The sequence below is a fragment of the Balaenoptera physalus genome (assembly GCF_965194825.1).
Source record: "Balaenoptera physalus genome assembly, chromosome: 3".
NCBI classification, from domain to species: Eukaryota; Metazoa; Chordata; class Mammalia; order Artiodactyla; family Balaenopteridae; genus Balaenoptera; species Balaenoptera physalus.
This window is the reverse complement of record NC_138890.1, coordinates 12,022,076-12,040,166: the sequence shown is the minus strand read 5'-3', so window position 1 is coordinate 12,040,166 and position 18,091 is coordinate 12,022,076. Positions and strand designations below refer to the sequence as shown.

At 47.3% G+C, this 18,091-nt stretch overlaps 1 pseudogene across 1 annotated transcript; it reads left to right on the top strand.

Annotated features, from left to right (window-relative positions):
* The first annotated feature begins 13,140 nt into the window (after positions 1 to 13,140).
* Positions 13,141 to 17,807, top strand: LOC309656691 (SHC SH2 domain-binding protein 1-like; annotated as a pseudogene). The gene is made up of 2 exons: positions 13,141 to 15,875; positions 16,142 to 17,807. The product of its transcript is annotated as an SHC SH2 domain-binding protein 1-like (transcript).
* Positions 17,808 to 18,091: the final 284 nt, after the last annotated feature.

Genomic DNA, 18,091 nt, shown 5'->3' with positions numbered 1-18,091 from the left:
GCATTTCCACCAGCAATTAAGAGATTTCCAATTTTTAATTCATCCTCATCAAAATTTGTTATTATCTGACTTTTGATTGTAACCATTCTAGTGCATTCCAGGTGGTATCTCATTTTGGGTTTGATTTGTATTTCCTTAATGATTGGTGATGTTGAGCACATTTTCAAGTGCATATGGACCACTTGTATATCTTCTTTGGAGAAATGTTGTCTCAGTGTGTGCTGCTATAACAAATTTACTGTAAACTGAGTGGCTTAAACAACGAACTTATTTCTCACAGTTCTGGAGGCTGATGGAGTCTGACATCATGGTTGGGTTCTTGGTGACAGCCCTCTTTCTGATTTATAGATGGCCATCTTCTTTCTGTATCCTCACATGGCAGAAAAGAAAGAGAGAGAGAGAGATCATTTCCTCTTTCGTATCTCTTCTTATAAGGGCACTAATCCCATTCATGGGGACTCCACCCTCATGACCTAATCATTCCCAAAGTCCCAACCTCCTAATACCATCACACTGGGGATTTAAATTTCAGACTATGTATTTAGGGGGGACACAAATATTCAGTCCATAGCAAATATCTATTCAAATCCTTTGTCCATTTTTTAAAAGATTCCACCTCTAAATGAGATCATATAGTACTTGTCTTTCTCTATCTGACTTATTTCATTTAGCACACTGCCCTCAAGTTCCACCCATATTGTCACAAATGGCAACATTTCCTTCTTTTTATGGCTGAATAATATTCCATTACATATATACATATCTCACATTTTCTTTATCCATGGGCATTTAGGTTGCTTCTGTCTTGGCTATTGTAAATAATGCTGCAGTGAACATGAGGGTGCATATATCTTGTTGAGTTAGTGATTTTGTTTCCTTTGGATAAGTACCCCGAAGTGGAACTGCTGGACCACATGTTGGAACCTCTAGTCCACACAGAATGGACTGAACTAGACAGAGGAGATGAGACCAGAAGGAAGAGGCCACAGAGATGCAGTCCTGAGGTCACTTGTGCCTCCGATTATCTTTGAGGTGCCCACTCTGGCCAGGCGCCCAGGCTGGGAGGTGAGATAGGGCACCCACTCTCTGCAATGTCCTCAGCTGGGTGGCAGTTCTGTCGACGGGACGGAACTCAGGTCAGCTGAGAAGTAAACTGGGGGCCCAAAGTGGACAGCCCCCCTGCTCGTGGGTGCGGGTGGGGGAGCAAAGCACCCCTGAGGGGCCACTGCCAGGCCAGGTCTTCAAGGAGGAGATGAGGAAGGGTGGCTTGCAGGTATCAGAACACTGTGCAGAGGGGTCTTACACAGACTTTCTGCCTGACTTCAGTGCCCTTCCATCTTCCCTCTTCTGGTGCTGGTGCTGAGGTTCTCCAGACGGACTCTAGGGGGCAGCAAGTCCCTGGCTTGCCAGCATCCACCTTTATCAGCCCTCTGGCCAGTTCCGTCCTGCCCAGGCCATCACCCATCAATTCAGATGAAATTGCTCATGTCTTTTCACACTTAAAAAAAATAAAGCCTCGACGTTCACAGATTGTATTCGTGTTTCAGTATTTCTTATATCTTAGAGGAATTCTTTTGACAAGTTCATTGCAGAAAATTGAGATCATCAAGAGGAGAGTCGCAAATCATCCAGAATTGTCACCAGTGAGAGATAAGCACAACTCACATTCTGAAGCATAAAACTCCACTCGAATTTCAGACAAAAATGAAGTGGAAATGTACACTGGTAACCTGCCATCTGCAATAGCATGGGCATCTTTTTGTTTCAAGTGTCCTTGAATGTCATCACTCTTTATGGCTTTGTTTCACGTGTTAGTGCTGCACCCGCATCGTCAGGGTGGGGTATGAGCCCCAACTCTCCCCTGGAACCTCTCAGCTCTGCACCCTGGATGGTTGCCTGGCCTTGTGTAGCCTGTCTGACTACGTCACGTGGAGCACTCGAGTGGTGGTGAACTGTGGTGGAGGTTTTTTTTTGGCCGCGCCCTGGGGCAGGCTGGATCTTAGTTCCGCAACCGGGGATCGAACCCACGCCTCTCCAGTGAAAGCACGGAGTCTTAACCGCTGGACCGCCAGGGGATTCACGTGATGGAGGTTTCAATACTGGGGTTGTTGGTCTTCAAAGAAAATGCTGCATCAGGAGAAGGTTGGGTCTGTTTTGGGCACTACCTGGGAGGGAGATAAAAAGAAGGAGATTTGCCCAAAGATCTGGTGAGGCTCAGGCAGACACCTGGCCTTCACGGAGAATGCGTTTGGGGGCCGTAGTAGGGAGAATGTTGGCCCCCCCCAAAAGTTACGTCCGAATCCTGACCCCCGGAACCTGTGACTCTGAATGTATTTGGAAAAGGATTTTTGTAGATGTAATTAAGTGAAGGATCTTGAGATGAGATCATCTGGTTTATCTGGGTGGGTCCTAAATCTGGTGATAAGTGTCCTTATAAGAGAAAGGCAGAGGGAGATTTGAGACAGAGGAAAAAGAAAGTCGTGTGAAGACAGAGATTGAAGTGATGCGGCCATAAGCCAAAGAATGCTGGGAGCTCCCAGAAGCTGGAAGAAGCAAGAAGACTCCTCCCCTGGAGCCTGAGGAGGGTGCATGGCCCTGCTGACATCTTTTTTTCTTTTATTAAATTGAAAAGAATTTTATAGTTAATTTACAATGTTGTGTTAGTTTTTGGTGTACAGGAAAGTGATTCAGTCATATATATATATATATAAAGAATATATATATATTCTTTTTCATATTCTTTTCCATTATCGATTATTACAAGATATTGAATATAGTTCCCTATGCTATACAGTAGGACCTTGTTGTTTATCTATTTTATATATAGTAGTTTGTATCTGCTAGTCCCAAACTCCTAATTTATCCCTCCCCACCCACCTTCCTCTTCGGTAACCATAAATTGCTGACACCTTCATTTCAGACTTCTGGCCTTCAGAGCTTCAAGAGAATAAATTTCTGTGGTTTTAAGCCACCAAGTCTGTGACTGTTTGTTGCAGTAGCCCTAGGAAACGAACACAGGGTTCAATCAGATACATGAAGGGGCTTCTGTAGGAAAAAGAGGGTGCCTCGGCTTTGCTGCCAGGGACCACCTCTGTCTCCTGGGCTGACCCTCTCACTGCACAGATTGGGGCGTGGTCCTCTGGCCTAAGATTGTTTAGTGAGTCTGGACAAGAAGCAGCTTTCAAACTCCTCCCTAGGCTGCCTCGATCCAAGGCAGAAGCTGTGGCCGCCATGTGTATGCGCTGGAGTGAGCGAGGAGAGGCAGGGAGGAATCCACCCGGATGAGTGAGAAAGCCTTGAATTAACTGGTGAGAGCTGGTTGGGCCGTTATCAGAACAAGGCAGAACAATCTGGATCTGGACCATCTCACTGCCATAACTCAAGTTCAGACACTCCTTTCCAAGGACCTGCCATAGCCAGGGGCTGGGGTGGGCTCACGCAGGCGAATTGCAGACTCCACTTGACCTCGAGGAATGACAGTGAACATGGGTGGGGGTGAGGGACTGTGGAGCCAGAGGCTGCACTTGAATCCCGCCCCACAGTGCGCCAGGTGACTGTGGGATAGACGGAGCTATCTCCCTGGACCGCACATCCGTCCCCTGCAAACAGGGATGGTGACGGCCACTTCCAAGGAAGCTGGCTTCTATGCACAAGAAGGTTTGTTTTTTGTTTTCTTTGCCTTGAGTGAATGCAGTGTGATAGACTCTACACATCACATAATATTTATCATTTTTACCATTTGTAAGTGCACAATTAGGAATAAAATGCATTCACCATGTTGTGTAACCATCACCACTATCTATACCCAGAAGCTTTTTGTCAGCCCCGTCATAAACTCTTTGCTCATTAACACTAAATTCCCCTTCCCCCTCGCACCCCCAAACCCCCAGGTCCTGGTCGTCTCAATACTACTTTCCATCTCTAAGGATTTGCCTATTCCAGGGACCTCATATAAGTGGAGTCATGCAATATTTGTCCTTCTCTGTCTAGCTTACTGAAACGTGGCTTTTAAATGATCAAATTAACTATAAAGGGTAGTGTTGCTTGATCCCATGGCCTGGCAGCCCCACCAAACAGGGAGACCCCACTGACCACAAAACCCGGGTTCCTTCCCTTCACTCCTCTGGTTGTGGCCGGAGCCCACGCCTGTTTCCACGAGGCAGCCCCTGGACCAGACTTCCTCTCCTGCTGAGAAGCCCTTTCATCCCGGCTCCATCCACAGCCCACATTCCTGCCTTTTCGGCTAATTGGAACTGATTGGGTTCCAGGGAGTTCCGGAAGCCCCCCTCAGCGGTTGCAGAGACCTCTGCTATCGTGAGGATTAGCTCAGTGAACCGCTGACCCTAAGCAATTAGGAGCATTTGCTGACACAGTGAGCACCGCCGCTGTGGACGCAGAACTCAGGCCAGGACGCCGTCGCTGCGGACCCAGGTGGGATTTGGCTTGTGCTTGGCGAATCCTGGCGTCCTGCTAATCCCATCACAGGGGACTCAGGCGGGCGTTCGTCCTTCCTCTTCCTTTGTGGTTCTCTTTCCTTCTCCCTGTGCTGAGTCAGAATGTTCTGGTTCATACCGTGGGAGAGATTCATTTTCCTCTCACTTTTTTTTTTTTTTTTTTTTGGTTTGGCCACGCCATGGGACTTGCAGGATCTTAGTTCCCCAGCCAGGGATTGAACCCGGGCCACCACAGTGAAAGCTCTGAGTCCTGACCACTGGACCGCCAGGGAATTCCCTCCTCTCACTTTTAACATTTTAGCAAAATAAGACTCTTTGAGAATGCTGTTTTCTCCCTCCAGTAATTGCCCTATAGCCATCACGGGTGCCCTTCTGATAAGCATGTGATGGGCATGATACGCCGGGTAACAGTTTATTCACAGTGGAAGCCTGTTGTATCTCCTGCCTCCAGCGGGTTAGCTCACCTGGCCAGAGGCTACTGGGAGGTAGAGAAGAGAGGCGAGCATTTCTCCAGGATCCGCGGCTGCAGGATGAGAGTCCACCTGGCAGGCCTGGCACACATAGCCCTCAGCCGTCCCCGACAGACAGACAGACAGACAGACACCTGTCATCTCTTGCTGCCCTGTGAAGAGGACACGGCCTCTGTTACCAGTTGAATCATGTCCCCTAAAACAGACATGTTGGAATCCTAACTCCCAGTACTTCACAATGTGGCCTTATTTGGAAATAGGGTCTTGTAAACTTAAGCAAGTTAAGATGATGTCATTAGGGCCAGCCCTAATCTAACACGACTGGTGTCCTTATAAGAAGGGGAAATTTGGACACAGAGACAAGCATAGAGGGAAGACAGTGTGAAGATACGGAAGGAGGAAGCCGTGTGAAGACGGAGGCAGAGATTGGAGTGATGCGGCCACAGGCCAAGGATACCTAGAGCCCCCAGAAGCTGGAGGAAACAAGGAAGTTCCTCCCCTAGGGCCTTCAGAGGGAGCATGGCCCTGCCAACGCCTTGATTTCAGACTTCAGGCCTCCAGAACTATAAGAGAAGAAATCCCTGTTGTTTAATGCCACCCAGTTTGAGGTACTTTGCTATGGCAGCCCCGGGACATTCATCCAGCTGGTAAAAGCGCACCTGAAGTAGCTGAACTTTCAGGTCTCCCTGTGCAGCCCCCTCCCATCTGGGGTGCAACACTGACTCTGGATGGCACCCCCAGCCCAGGGCCTGCCCCAGGGGACGCCAGATATGTCTGTTCCTCCCACTTCCCACGCTGAGATCTGCCCATTTGTTTCATCAGGGCATTTTAACACATGGCTTCATCACAACGTGAACTCTAACACCAGAAACAGATTACGAAGAGACCCTGGCTATTTTGTCCATTTTCACTCAGAAATCCTGGGTTTTTTTTCCTCACTAAAAGGTATGCCCAAATTAAGTGTTTTCCCTTTATACATTTTCTATTGGTTCCAGGCTCTTATAAAGTATGTGAGATAAAAAGAGAGAATCTCTCCCTAGTTTCTCTCCAATAGTTTGGCGTGGACTTTTCCTGATACGTGTATGTATCTTTATGAACACTCATGCATGCATACACACACACACACACACACACACGTGCGTGCGCGCGTGCACGCACGCAGAACTGTCACTCATTCAACCAAAAGGTATTCATATGTAGAAAATTGATCCAAAGATCCCTGCTCTGGTGGGGTTTACCCTCTAGTGAGGGGAGAAAGCCAAGACGTGATAAACACAATAAATAAGTTATATAGTATATCAGAAAGGAGTGAGCACAGGCATACCTTGGAGATCTTGTGGGTTTGATTCCAGACCACTGCAATAAAGCAAATAACGCAATAAAGCCAGTCACACAAATTTTTTGGTCTCCCAGCGCATATAAAATTATGTTTACACTATACTGTAGTCTATTAAGAGTGTAATGGCATGATGCCTAAAAAACAATGTACATACCTTAATTTAAAAATATTTTATTGCTAAAAAATGCCCACCATCATCTGAGCCTTCAGTGAGTCATAGTAGTAAAGTCAAAGATCACTGATCACAGATCCTCATAACAAATATAATAATGATGAAAAAGTTTGATGGACTTCCCTGGTGGCACAGTGGTTAAGAATCCGCCTGCCAATGCAGGGGACACAGGTTCGATCCCTGGTCTGGGACGATCCCACGTGCTGTGGAGCAGCTAAGCCCGTGTGACACAACTACTGAGCCTGCGCTGTAGAGCCCACGAGCCACAGCTACTGAGCCCACGTGCTGCAACTACTGAAGCCCGCGCACCTAGAGCCCGTGCTCTGCAGCAAGAGAAGCCACCTCAATGAGAAGCCCATGCACCACAATGAAGAGTAGCCCCTGCTCGCTGCAACTAGAGAGAGCCCATGTGCAGCAACAAAGACCCAACACAGCCAAAAAATATTTTGAAATATTTCGAGAATTACCAAAATGTGACAGAGACACGAAGTGAGCAAATGCTGTTGGAAAAATGGCGTCGATAGACTTGCTTGATGCAGAGTTGCTGCAAACCTTCGATTTGTGAAAAACACAGTATCTTCGAAGCACAATGAAATGAGGTATTCCTGCATAGTTGTCCCTCAGTATCCACGGGGTATTGGTTCCAGGACCCCCCTGCAGATACCAAAATCTGCAGATGCTCAAGTTCCTTATATAGAATTGTGTAGTATAGTAAGCCCTCTGTATTGGTGGGCTCCACATCCTCAGATACAGAGGACTAACTATATTATGAAAAAGTAAAAAAACAAAAACAAAAAACAACAACAACTGAGAAGGCTAGGAGGGTGAGGAGATCAAGGTGTCAGAACAGCAATTGTACCTCTTACTGAGGAGGTGGTGAGGAGTTTTGCCATGGGAGTATCCAGGTGAAGTATATTACACACAGAGGGAACAGCCAGTGCAAAGGCCCTGGGGCAAGAGTGCTCTGGCCAGACCAGGAGCCTCCAGGGGGTTTGGAGCAGAAAAGTGAGGGCTATGCCATTTGTTTGCATTGTTTGGTGTGGTATCACCCAGAGGTGGCAAACTACCACCCCCAGGCCAAATCCAGCCTGCAGCCTGTTTTTATAAATAAAGTTTTATTGGCACAAGGCCATGCACATACATATTGTCTGTGGCTGCTTTCATTCTCTAGTGGCAGAGTTGAGTTGTTGTGGATTTCCTGTATTAAACCCCTTTCTGTTAAAAGATCTCAAGTGGCTTCTGTTTCCCGCCTTGATCCCTGACTGATACACTATATTATGACACATAATAAATTGTGATATGTCAGTAGAACTAGACACAATTTCAGCCACCCTCAAGGATGAATGTGGTAGGCTGAATAATGTCCTCCCCCCTCCCAAAGATATTTGTGTCCTTATCCTCAAAACCTGTAAATATCATGGTTATGACAAAAAGGACTTTGCAGATGTGATTATGTTAAAGATCTTGAGACGATAGTGAGATTATTCTGCATTTGCAAGCGTGTCCTAAATGTAGTCACAAGCAAGTGTCTTTATGAGAGGGAAGCAGAGCAGAAGGCAGTCTCGCACAGAAATAGGAGATGTGGCAACAGAAGCAAGAGGTGGATGCCATCAGGAAAGGGTCACTCGACGAGGAACTCAGGCAGCCTAAGATGCCTGGAAAGTCAAGGACAAAGATTCTCCCCTTGAGGGACTTCCCTGGTGGTCCAGTGGCTGACTCCATGCTCCCAATACTGGGGGCCAGTGTTCGATCCCTGGTCAGGGAACTAGATCCCACATGCCGCAACTGAAGACCCCAAGTGCCGCAACTACAAAAAAAAAATCCCGCATGCCGCAGTGAAGATCCCACACACAGCAACGAAGATCCCACTTGCCGCAACTAAGACCTGGCGCAGCCAAATAAATATTTTCAAAAAAGATTCTCCCCTTGAGCTTCCAGAAGGAACTAGCCCTGCCGACACCTTGACTTAGCCTGATGACACTGGTTTCAGACTGCCGGCCTCCAGAACTGTAAGAGAATAAGTGTATGTTGTTTTAAGCCACTAGGCTGGTGGTAATTTGTTACAGCAGCTGTAGGAATACAGACTGTTTTGCAGATTGTTCTTTCATTGAACAATATGTCATATATCTTTCCGTGTCAGCATACGTAGCTCTGCTTTGCTCTTTTTATCAACTCCCTGATATCTCATTGTGGGGAGGTAACCTTATTTACTTAGCCATTCTCCCTTCTGATGGACATTTAAGCTGTCTCCAAGGTTTTACAATGTTGCCCATCCAACTTCTGGAAGTTTCATCACAGCATGGTATGCGAGCCTTCATTAACTGCATTTGGTCTCTTTTCTTTGATTGATTAAAAATGACTCATGTGTGTTCCTGATGAAAAGGGCCCTTGAGATTATCTGCCCCGCATCCCACACTCCGCTCCCTCCACGACCTTGGCCTGGGACCAGTTCCCAAACAGCTCACTCAGCAGATGTCTGATGATTTCAGAAAGCGAAAGGGTCGAGGGTCATGTCCGTCAACTCTCTGCAGAGCCCCCTAGGGCCATGCCCGCGACGTTGCCCATCAAAGCCAAGTTCAGAGCCTTGACCACATCATGACCACAAGGGTTTCCATCTTTATTATCCCTTCCATCACTTCCACAGTGGGCTGGCTCAGCTTACAAACCAAACAAAGATTTTCCTGCTGGCACCACACTTGCCCGCAGAGAGCTAGAAGCTCCTGGCCTTTGGGTCCAGAGCTGACCTGGCCACGGGCCAGCGATTTGTGCAGTCACATGGCGGTGTCTGCATCAGCCCCCCTGAGCTGTCTTGAGAGGCCCGGGAACACGAGGCCGTTGGGATCAACATCCACAGATTTAGTGTCAGGGACAAACAGGGAGGGGGGCAGATCTGCGGAGTTGCAAGGCGGGCCCAGGCGATGGCTGAGCCAAAGCAATTTGCAATTATTCTGCAGTTATGAAGCAGAATAGGACATGTCTTGAAGAATTCTGAAGATATTTTATGCAAAATGACTTGTGAAATTACATGATGATTCTCGAACAGACAAACATTTATGAGCTATACTTTCTAACCGCCTGTGATCTAATCACTGCCTGTAATCTAGTCACACAGGGGAAAAGTGATTTGGGGCGCATCCCACTCTTCGTGAGCTCTTTCCTGTAACCCTTTTAAACCCCCGTCCCGTGCAATGTCTTTGCATCTCCTGTCTCCCTGCGTCTCCTTTGACAGCTGGAGACCCAAAGACCCTATTTCCAAATAAGATCACATTCACAAGTTCCAGGGCAAGAAGTAGGACTAAGGATATAATTTTTTGCCAGGGGATACATTTCAACTCGCTTACAGGGGTCAAGCTCTTTCTCTCCTTCAATTCTAACAGCACTTACTTTTTTACTGACAAAATTTTCCTAACAGCAAATTAATCTCAATACTATGAAACAAATCATTTGTGGATTAACGGTAAATGAGAGATTTTCTCTTAGAGACTTGTATCTTAATGGAAGTAGTGTAGATTTAAGTTGGAAACTCAGTTCTATTTGGTTGGCCAAAAAGTTCGTTCGGGGTTTTCCAGACCGGCCAAACCCGAACGAACTTTTTGGCCAAGCCAACACTATTCTGGTATAGTAAATTATCAGCAGATGACAAACTACGATATGCAATGCAGAGTTTAGTCCATGCACTCATACCAGCAGAGGATTCTAAAAATTTTTTTTAAGATGCTCACGGATTTGTACAATACATCTGACTGAAAAACAGCTCCTTGTTGATCTTTTTTTTTTTTTCTTTCAATGAGAACATTTAAGTTGGGGCCAAGTTCTCTGCCTGGTGCCTAGTCTCCAGGCTGCCATCCCGGGGAACCCTTGTAGGTGCAGGGGGCTGCAGGGCTCCACCCCCCCAAGGAAGGAATGGGCCACGCAAAGGCTGCTGGGAACAGCCTTTCAGGCTGAGTGCCCAGAGCAGGGCGCAGCAGGGAAGCACCTGGCTGGGGTATGTGGGCGAGGGAGAGAGGAGGGCGGTGAGATTCTGGGACAGCCACCGTCTCCCGGACGCAGCCTGCTCACGCGAGGACTGCAGAGAACAGTCATCCTTACTCGAGGTGGTTATGAGAAAAAAGAAAAATGATGTGATTCATACCCAGTATGTGGTGTATGATGAACCACAATCATAAAGGCCAACCATTATTATTATTATTATTATTGATGCTATTATTGTTGTTGACGGTCTTTTTCACATCGGGGACTTTGTGGGGCCCTTTCCAGTCCTCAGCAGAACCATGGTTGGTTTTCTCCACCAACTTTGATAAGCTGTGAAGGGTGCCTCAGGAAGGAACCTGGAAAACATCGTGCTGAGTGAGAGAAGCCAGGCCCCAAAGTCCACACGTTGTATGATTCGGTTTACATGAAATCTTCAAAGCAGGCAAACGTATAGAGACAGCAGATTAGTGGTTGCCAGGGGCTGCAGGGGGATTAGAGAGTGACTGCTAATGGGGATGGGGGTCTCCTTTTGGGGTGATGGAAATGTCCTAGAATAGGTTATGGTGATGGTTGCACAACTCTGTAAAATACTAAAAACAGTTGAATTGTACAGTTTAAATGGGTTAACTTTCTTATTTTTTTTGAATTTTATTTACTTATTTTTATTAAAGTTTAGTTGATTTACAAGGTTGTGTTAGTTTCAGGTGTACAGCAAAGTGATTCAGTTATACATACATATATATCTATTTTTTTCTTTTTTTCAGATTCTTTTCCCTTACAGGTTATTACAAAATACTGAGTATAGTTCTCTGTTATATACAGTAGGTCCTTGTTGGTTATTTTATATACAGTAGTGTGCATACGTTAATCCCAAACTCCTAATTTATCCCTCCCCCCCTTTCCCTTTTGGTACCCGTAAGTTTGTTTTCTATGTCTGTGGATCTATTTCTGTTTTGTATATGAGTTCATGTGTACCATTTTTTTTAGATACCACATATAAGCGATATCATGTATTTGTCTTTCTCTGTCTCGCTTATTTCACTTAGTATGATAATCTCTAGATCCATCCATGTTGCTGTAAATGGCATTATCTCATTCTTTTTCATGGCTGAGTAATATTCCACTGTATAAATATACCACATCTTCTTTATCCATTCATCTGTCGATGGACATTTAAGTTGCTTCCATGTCTTGGCTATTGTAAATAGTGCTGCAGTGAACATTGAGTTGCATGTATCTTTTCGAATTATGGTTTTCCCCAGATATATGCCAGGAGTGGGATTGCTGGATCATACGGTAGCTCTATTTTTGTTTTTTTAAGGAACCACCATTCTGTTCTCCATAGTGGCTGCACCAATTTACATTCCCACCAACAGTGTAGGAGGGTTCCTTTTTCTCCACAGCCTCTCCAGCATATATTATTTGTAGACTTTTTGATGATGGCCACTCTGGCCTATGTGAGGTGATACCTCATTGTAGTTTTGATTTGCATTTCTCTAATAATTAGCACATCTTTTCATGTGCCTACTGGCCATCTGTATGTCTTCTTTGGAGAAAAGTCTATTTAGATTTTCTGCCCATTTAAAAAAAAATTTTATTTTCATTTATTTATTTATTTTATTTTTGGCTGCGTTGGGTCTTCCTTGCTGCATGTGGGCTTTCTCTAGTTGTGGTGAGTGGGGGCTACTCTTCGTTGCGGTGCACGGGCTTCTCATTGCAGTGGCTTCTCTTGTTGTGGAGCATGGGCTCTAGGTGCACAGGCTTCAGTAGTTGTGTCATGCAAGCTCAGTAGTTGTGGCACACAGGCTTAGTTGATCCACGGCATGTGGGATTTTCCCGGACCAGGGCTCGAACCCATATCCCCTGCATTGGCAGGCGGATTCTTAACCACTGTGCCACCAGGAAAGCCCTTTCTGCCCATTTTTTGATTGGGTTGTTTGCTTTTTTGATATTGAGCTGTATGAGCTGTTTGCATGTTTTGGAGATTAATTCCTTGTTGGTTGCATCATTTGCAAATATTTTCTCCCATTCTGTAGGTTGTCTTTTTGTCTTTTTTTTTTTTTTTTTGGTCTTGTTTATAGTTTCCTTTGTCGCACAAATCTTTTAAGTTTAATTAGGTCCCATTTGCTTATTTTTATTTCCATTACTCTAGGAGAAAGATCCAAAGACATATTGCTGCCATTTATGTCAAAGGGTGTTCTACCTATGTTTTCCTCTAGGAGTTTTATAGTATCCGGTCTTATATTTAGGTCTTTAATCCATTTTGAGTTTATTTTTGTGTGTGGTGTTAGATAATGTTCTCATTTTATTCTTTACATGTATCTATCCAGTTGGGTGAACTTTCTAGGAAGTGAACTATATCTCCATATAGAGGTAGGAGAGGGGTGAGGCCTGTCCCCAGAGCTGAAGCCCATAGGAGATGTGGCAGGTGAGGAGGGATGAGCTGGGGGAGGTGGGCATGAGCCTTTCTGGCTCACAGGGCAGCGGGAGGCCGAGTGCCGGTGGAGGGGGGGGCATGGGCTTGGGGAGCCAGGATGATGAGGGCGCCTCGGACGGTTTGCAAAAAGGAGCCGTGAACTGTCTCCTCCTGCAAAGCAGCTGCCTTGGGAGCTGGTCTGTCTTGCTCCCGGGCTGCAAGGTGTCACACCTGGGAGGCCACCCACCTGCGCTGTGGGAAGAGTTGTCCTCTACGGACCATGGACTATGCCCTGGGCTTGGGGCTGGCTTTATATCCCGGTTTTCGGTCCCCACTGATGCCCTGGGATGTGAGCCCTGCTCTCAGAGGTTCTGGAACTCACCTGTTAGAACTGATCTTCCTGAATATTGTGAGTTGCTGAGGGCTGGGCCAGCCTGGTCCGTCTTTGAGCATGTGGTTCACTGGCCTTGTGGGCGGTTTCCATAGTATTCAGTGAGGGAAGGGGAGAAGGGGAAGAAGCGGTCGCCTCACCTGGGAGCTATCTACACCTGCCCACCACACCTGGGGGATTATCTACCCCGGCCCACCTCACCTGGGGGGCTGTCTACACTTGCCCACATCACCTGGGAGCTGTCTACACCTACCTACCTCATCCGGGGGGGCCTGCCCCTGTCCCCCTGCAAGTGGGTCAGCGGTACTGTTGGCCCAGTGGCCATCTCAGGCCCTGCCCGCTATAGACCCAGTCTCCTGCAGAGCCAGGTGAGCCCACCCACAGAGCAGAGGGTGCTTGGAGCTGCTGGTGGCCTAGTGACTCTTTAGTTCTCTCCTGGCCCAGGGCGTGTCCAGAACATTCCTGGCACTGAGCTGGCGTCTTTCCCAGGACAGAAACAGCCTGGCTGGCAGAGCCAGAGCATTCACTGTGGCACTTTTATTTCCAGCCTGTTTGCCCAGAAGGCAGAACCAGCCAGGACGCCCCTGTGGGACTGAATTGTCTGGCCCTCGGTTTTCTCCTCCATCAGATCTCAGAATTGGCGTGCCATCTGAAGCAGGTTCCTGCTCTCTCACCTCTCGGGAGACTCCAAGAATGAATGATCGAGGCCAGGTTGAAGCCCAAGGGACAGACAAAGGTGCCGACCCCCCAGACACCGGTGCCTGGAGGTGTCTGACTCTGAGCCGTGCTGAGGGCTCTGGTGCTGGTAAGAAGGGCCTCAGATGGCACTCTCCCTGAAGGTTTACGGCCTGGGTGATGTAGATGGGTGTAGACAGCCCCCAGGTCAGGTGGGCGGGTGCAGACAGCACATGTTAGGGGGACCCACTTTGAGGCACAGTCACCCAGCTGAGGGAGCACCCAGGGGGGCTTCACGATGATGAAGCGCCGGACAGGACCTGAAAGCTGAGAAGGAGCCGCAGGGGTGCAGAGGGTGCATCACTGAGTGGTCCCCCAAGGGTGGCCTGCAGGGGATGCCTGGGGTCTGTCCCAGCAACAACGTGGCTGTTTGGGGGCCCCAAGGGAGACAAGCTGACCAGCGGTCTGGGGTCTGATGATCACGGAGGGTGTGTCTTTTGCCCTGAAGGAGAAAACCCGGCAAACTGGGATTTCAGGGAAGTGATTCTGGGGACATCCTATCAGATGTTTCTGCTGTCAAGTGTGGAATAGCAAGGCTGGTGCATGCGCTTAGAAGTGCAGGCAAGGCACCTGCAGGCCTTCAGGGCCACGCTGACACTGCCCCAGGGTCCGTATCTGACCTGAGAACTGACGGGCTGGACATGGCTGGCCCGGGGACCGCCTGCCCATCACTGCCCTCACCGGGCTTGTGTGCACTCCCAGCCCCGAGGAGATGGGATGGGCCCCATGGGGCCAAGAGAGGAGCCTGGCTTGATCTCTGGGTACCCCCATTCCAAGATGGTCCACAGCAGCCAGACTCAACCCTCCCCACTTCCCCATGCTCCTTGGAGCAGGCACGAACTCCTTCCTGTCGACAGGGCACTACGTGACATCGCTGTGCTCAGAGGGGCATCTGGGGACTGCTGGCTTCTCCCAGACCCAGGCAGGGCAGAGTCCAAGAGAATGTTTCAGACCCATTTGTCCCACTCTGCAGAGTTCTCAGATGTCTCCCCCTCCTTGAAAGTCTTGGTCCTGTGTCCCATTCTCCTGAGTCTCCATTTAAAAAAAAAAATGTAGGGGAATATGGCCAGTATTTTGTAATAAGTGTAAACAGAGAGTGACCTTTAAAAATTTATTAGAGAAGCAGCTGCGTCATCGCATTACTGGGCTGGGCGGCCACCCGCGGAAACTTGAAATGGGTGACGGGTTGCTGGCAGGTGGTGGGCTGGGGTCGGAGGCTATGGCGCCGGACCCCGAGCGCACCGGCTGAGCTGCAGAAGAGGAGCCGGGGCCCCTCGAGAAAGGTTTGTTCGAAGATGAAGATTCCTGCAGTGATTGTAGCAATCATGATAAACCAGAACCACTGAAGAAATGACTTTTCGTGCCAGAAAGTCAACTTTTGTTCTATGAGTGATTCAGCGCTTATCAAGATTACATTTTAGCTGACTGCAAGGCCTCTGAGGTAAAAGAGTTCACAGCTGAGTTCTTAGAGCAGGTCCTTGAATCATCTGAATGGCGGGCAGCCTGGCACACTAATGTGTTCGCGGTGCTGGTTGCAGTCACAGATGTGGACTTTGCAGCCTTGAAGGCAGTGGTGAGGCTTGCTGACCCGGACCCGTACCTCTGTGAATCTCAAGTGAGCACTTATACTTTGGAGTGTGTGAAAGAGCTCCTTGATCTGAAGGAACACTGGTTGCAGGAGCTGTGGGTGGTGTTTGATGATTCTGGAGTATTTGACCAGACAGCACTTGCAATTGTGCATGTCAGGTTTTCTTATCAGAACATTTGGAGGAGTTGGGCTGAAGAAGAAGAGGAGGAGTATGATTATTTTGTTAGAGGTGTTGAACCTCGACTGAGATTGCATTATGACATTCTTGAAGACCAAGTTCCTTCAGGACTTATTGTTGACTATCAAAATCTGTTGACTCGGGCTTCCCTGGTGGCGCAGTGGTTGAGAATCTGCCTGTCAATGCAGGGGACACGGGTTCGAGCCCTGGTCTGGGAAGATCCCACATGCCGCGGAGCAACTAGGCCCGTGAGCCACAGCTACTGAGCCTGCGCGTCTGGAGCCTGTGCTCCGCAACAAGAGAGGCCTCGATAATGAGAGGCCCGCGCACCGCGATGAAGAGTGGCCCCCGCTTGCCGCAACTAGAGAAAGCCTTTGCACAGAAACGAAGACCCAACACAGCCAAAAAAAAAAAAAATCTGTTGACTCAATGTGAGGAGAGTTATAGGAAATTTTTAAATCTGAGAAGCTGTTTGTCAAATTGTAACTCTGATTCTGAGCAGGAAAACGTCTCCATGCTGGAAGGGTTAAAATTGTATTCAGAGATCGAACAGTTGAAGCGAAAGCTAAAACTCATTGAGAATCTTTTGTTGAGATATGTGTTTGGTTATCAGAAGAATGCTAATATACAAGCAAAGCGCATCCGTCCAAATGGCCAGAAGGTCACCCATGTGGTCTCCTCCACCATGACGACTGGTCTGCTGTAGTCCCTGCTCAGGGATAAGCTTTGTCCAGAGCCTTGTAAGGAAGAAATAGAAATTCAGTTCCATAGTGATCCATTGTCTGCTGTAAATGCCTGCTATGAGGGCAACACTGTTGTTGTTTGTCCTGGCCATTACGTGGTGCATGGTACATTCTCCACTGCTGACTCCATTGATTTGAAAGGGTATGGTCTACCAGATGATATTGTGATAGAAAAGGGAGGCAAAGGAGACACTTTTGTGGGTTGTACGGGTGTGGATATTAAAATCTCAAGCATAAAATTTGTTTCGCATGATGCCGTGGAAGGAATCTTAATTATTCACCATGGCAAGACTACATTGGAAAACTACAGTGTGAAACTACAGGAGTCACAGTACGAACATCAGCAGAATTTTTAATGAAGAGCTCAGATTCATATGGTGCCAAGGGTGCAGGTATAGAAATATATCCCGGGAGTAAGTGCACCCTGAGTGACAATCGGATCCATCACTGCAAGGAAGGGATCGCTGCGAAGAAGGGATCCTCATTAAGGACTTCTTAGATGAACATTATGACATTCCCAAAATATCCGTGGTGAATAATGTCATACATAATAACGAAGGTTATGGTGTTGTCTTGGTGAAACCTACAATTTTCTCTGACCTGCAAGAAAATGCCCAAGACGAAACTGAAGAAAATAAAGCACTTAAAGTTCAGACAAGTGGAGAGACAGATGTAGCTGAAAGAGTGGATCTAGAAGAGCTGATTCAATGTGCAACTGGTAAAATGGAGCTTTATGTAAGAGCTGACCTTTCTGAGCAAGTTGAAAGCAATTGCGAAATTGTAAATGAACTAGTTGCTGCCTCCACACAAAAAAGGCCAGATGAAGAAGAAAAGGTTGAGTGAACTGGGGATCACGAAAGCTGATGACAACTTAATGTCACAGGAGATGTTTGTTTCAATTGTGGGGAACCAGTTCAAGTGGAATGGGAAAGGGAGTTTTGGCACGTTTCTGTTCTGACCTCTGTGATGTAAATAGATAGCAAAAGATTGGATTTTGCACATGCTGTCCCCAAGAATCACTGCTGCTATCATACTTTGTTTCATGTCTATATTTTGTATCTGATATATTTGATTGGGTTTGAGTGAAATGTAGATTTATTTCTGTCTGCAGGTGTTGCACATAAAACACTTTATAAAGAAGGTCATAAAAACATAAAATAGAAAATATTTGGAGATTTCTTATCTAGAAAGTCTTGCTTTTTCAAACACATAGTTCTCCTATTAAGTCTATTAGTAACTTTCTAGTATAAATACACTTTAGCACTTCAAAGAGGAGGAAGAAAGGCAGGGAATGCAAAGTGAGTGCACAAAAACACAATAGGCCTCAATGTGCAGTATTCTTTTTTTTTTTTTTTATAAATTTATTTATTCATTTTTGGCTGTGTTGGGTCTTCGTTTCTGTGCGAGGGCTTTCTCTAGTTGCGGCGAGCGGGGGCTACTCTTCATCGCAGTGCGCGGGCCTCTCACTATCGCGGCCTCTCTTGTTGTGGAGCACAGGCTCCAGACGCGCAAGCTCAGTAGTCGTGGCTCACGGGACCAGTTGCTCCGCGGCATGTGGGATCTTCCCAGACCAGGGCTCGAACCCGTGTCCCCTGCATTGGCAGGCAGATTCTCAACCACTGCGCCACCAGGG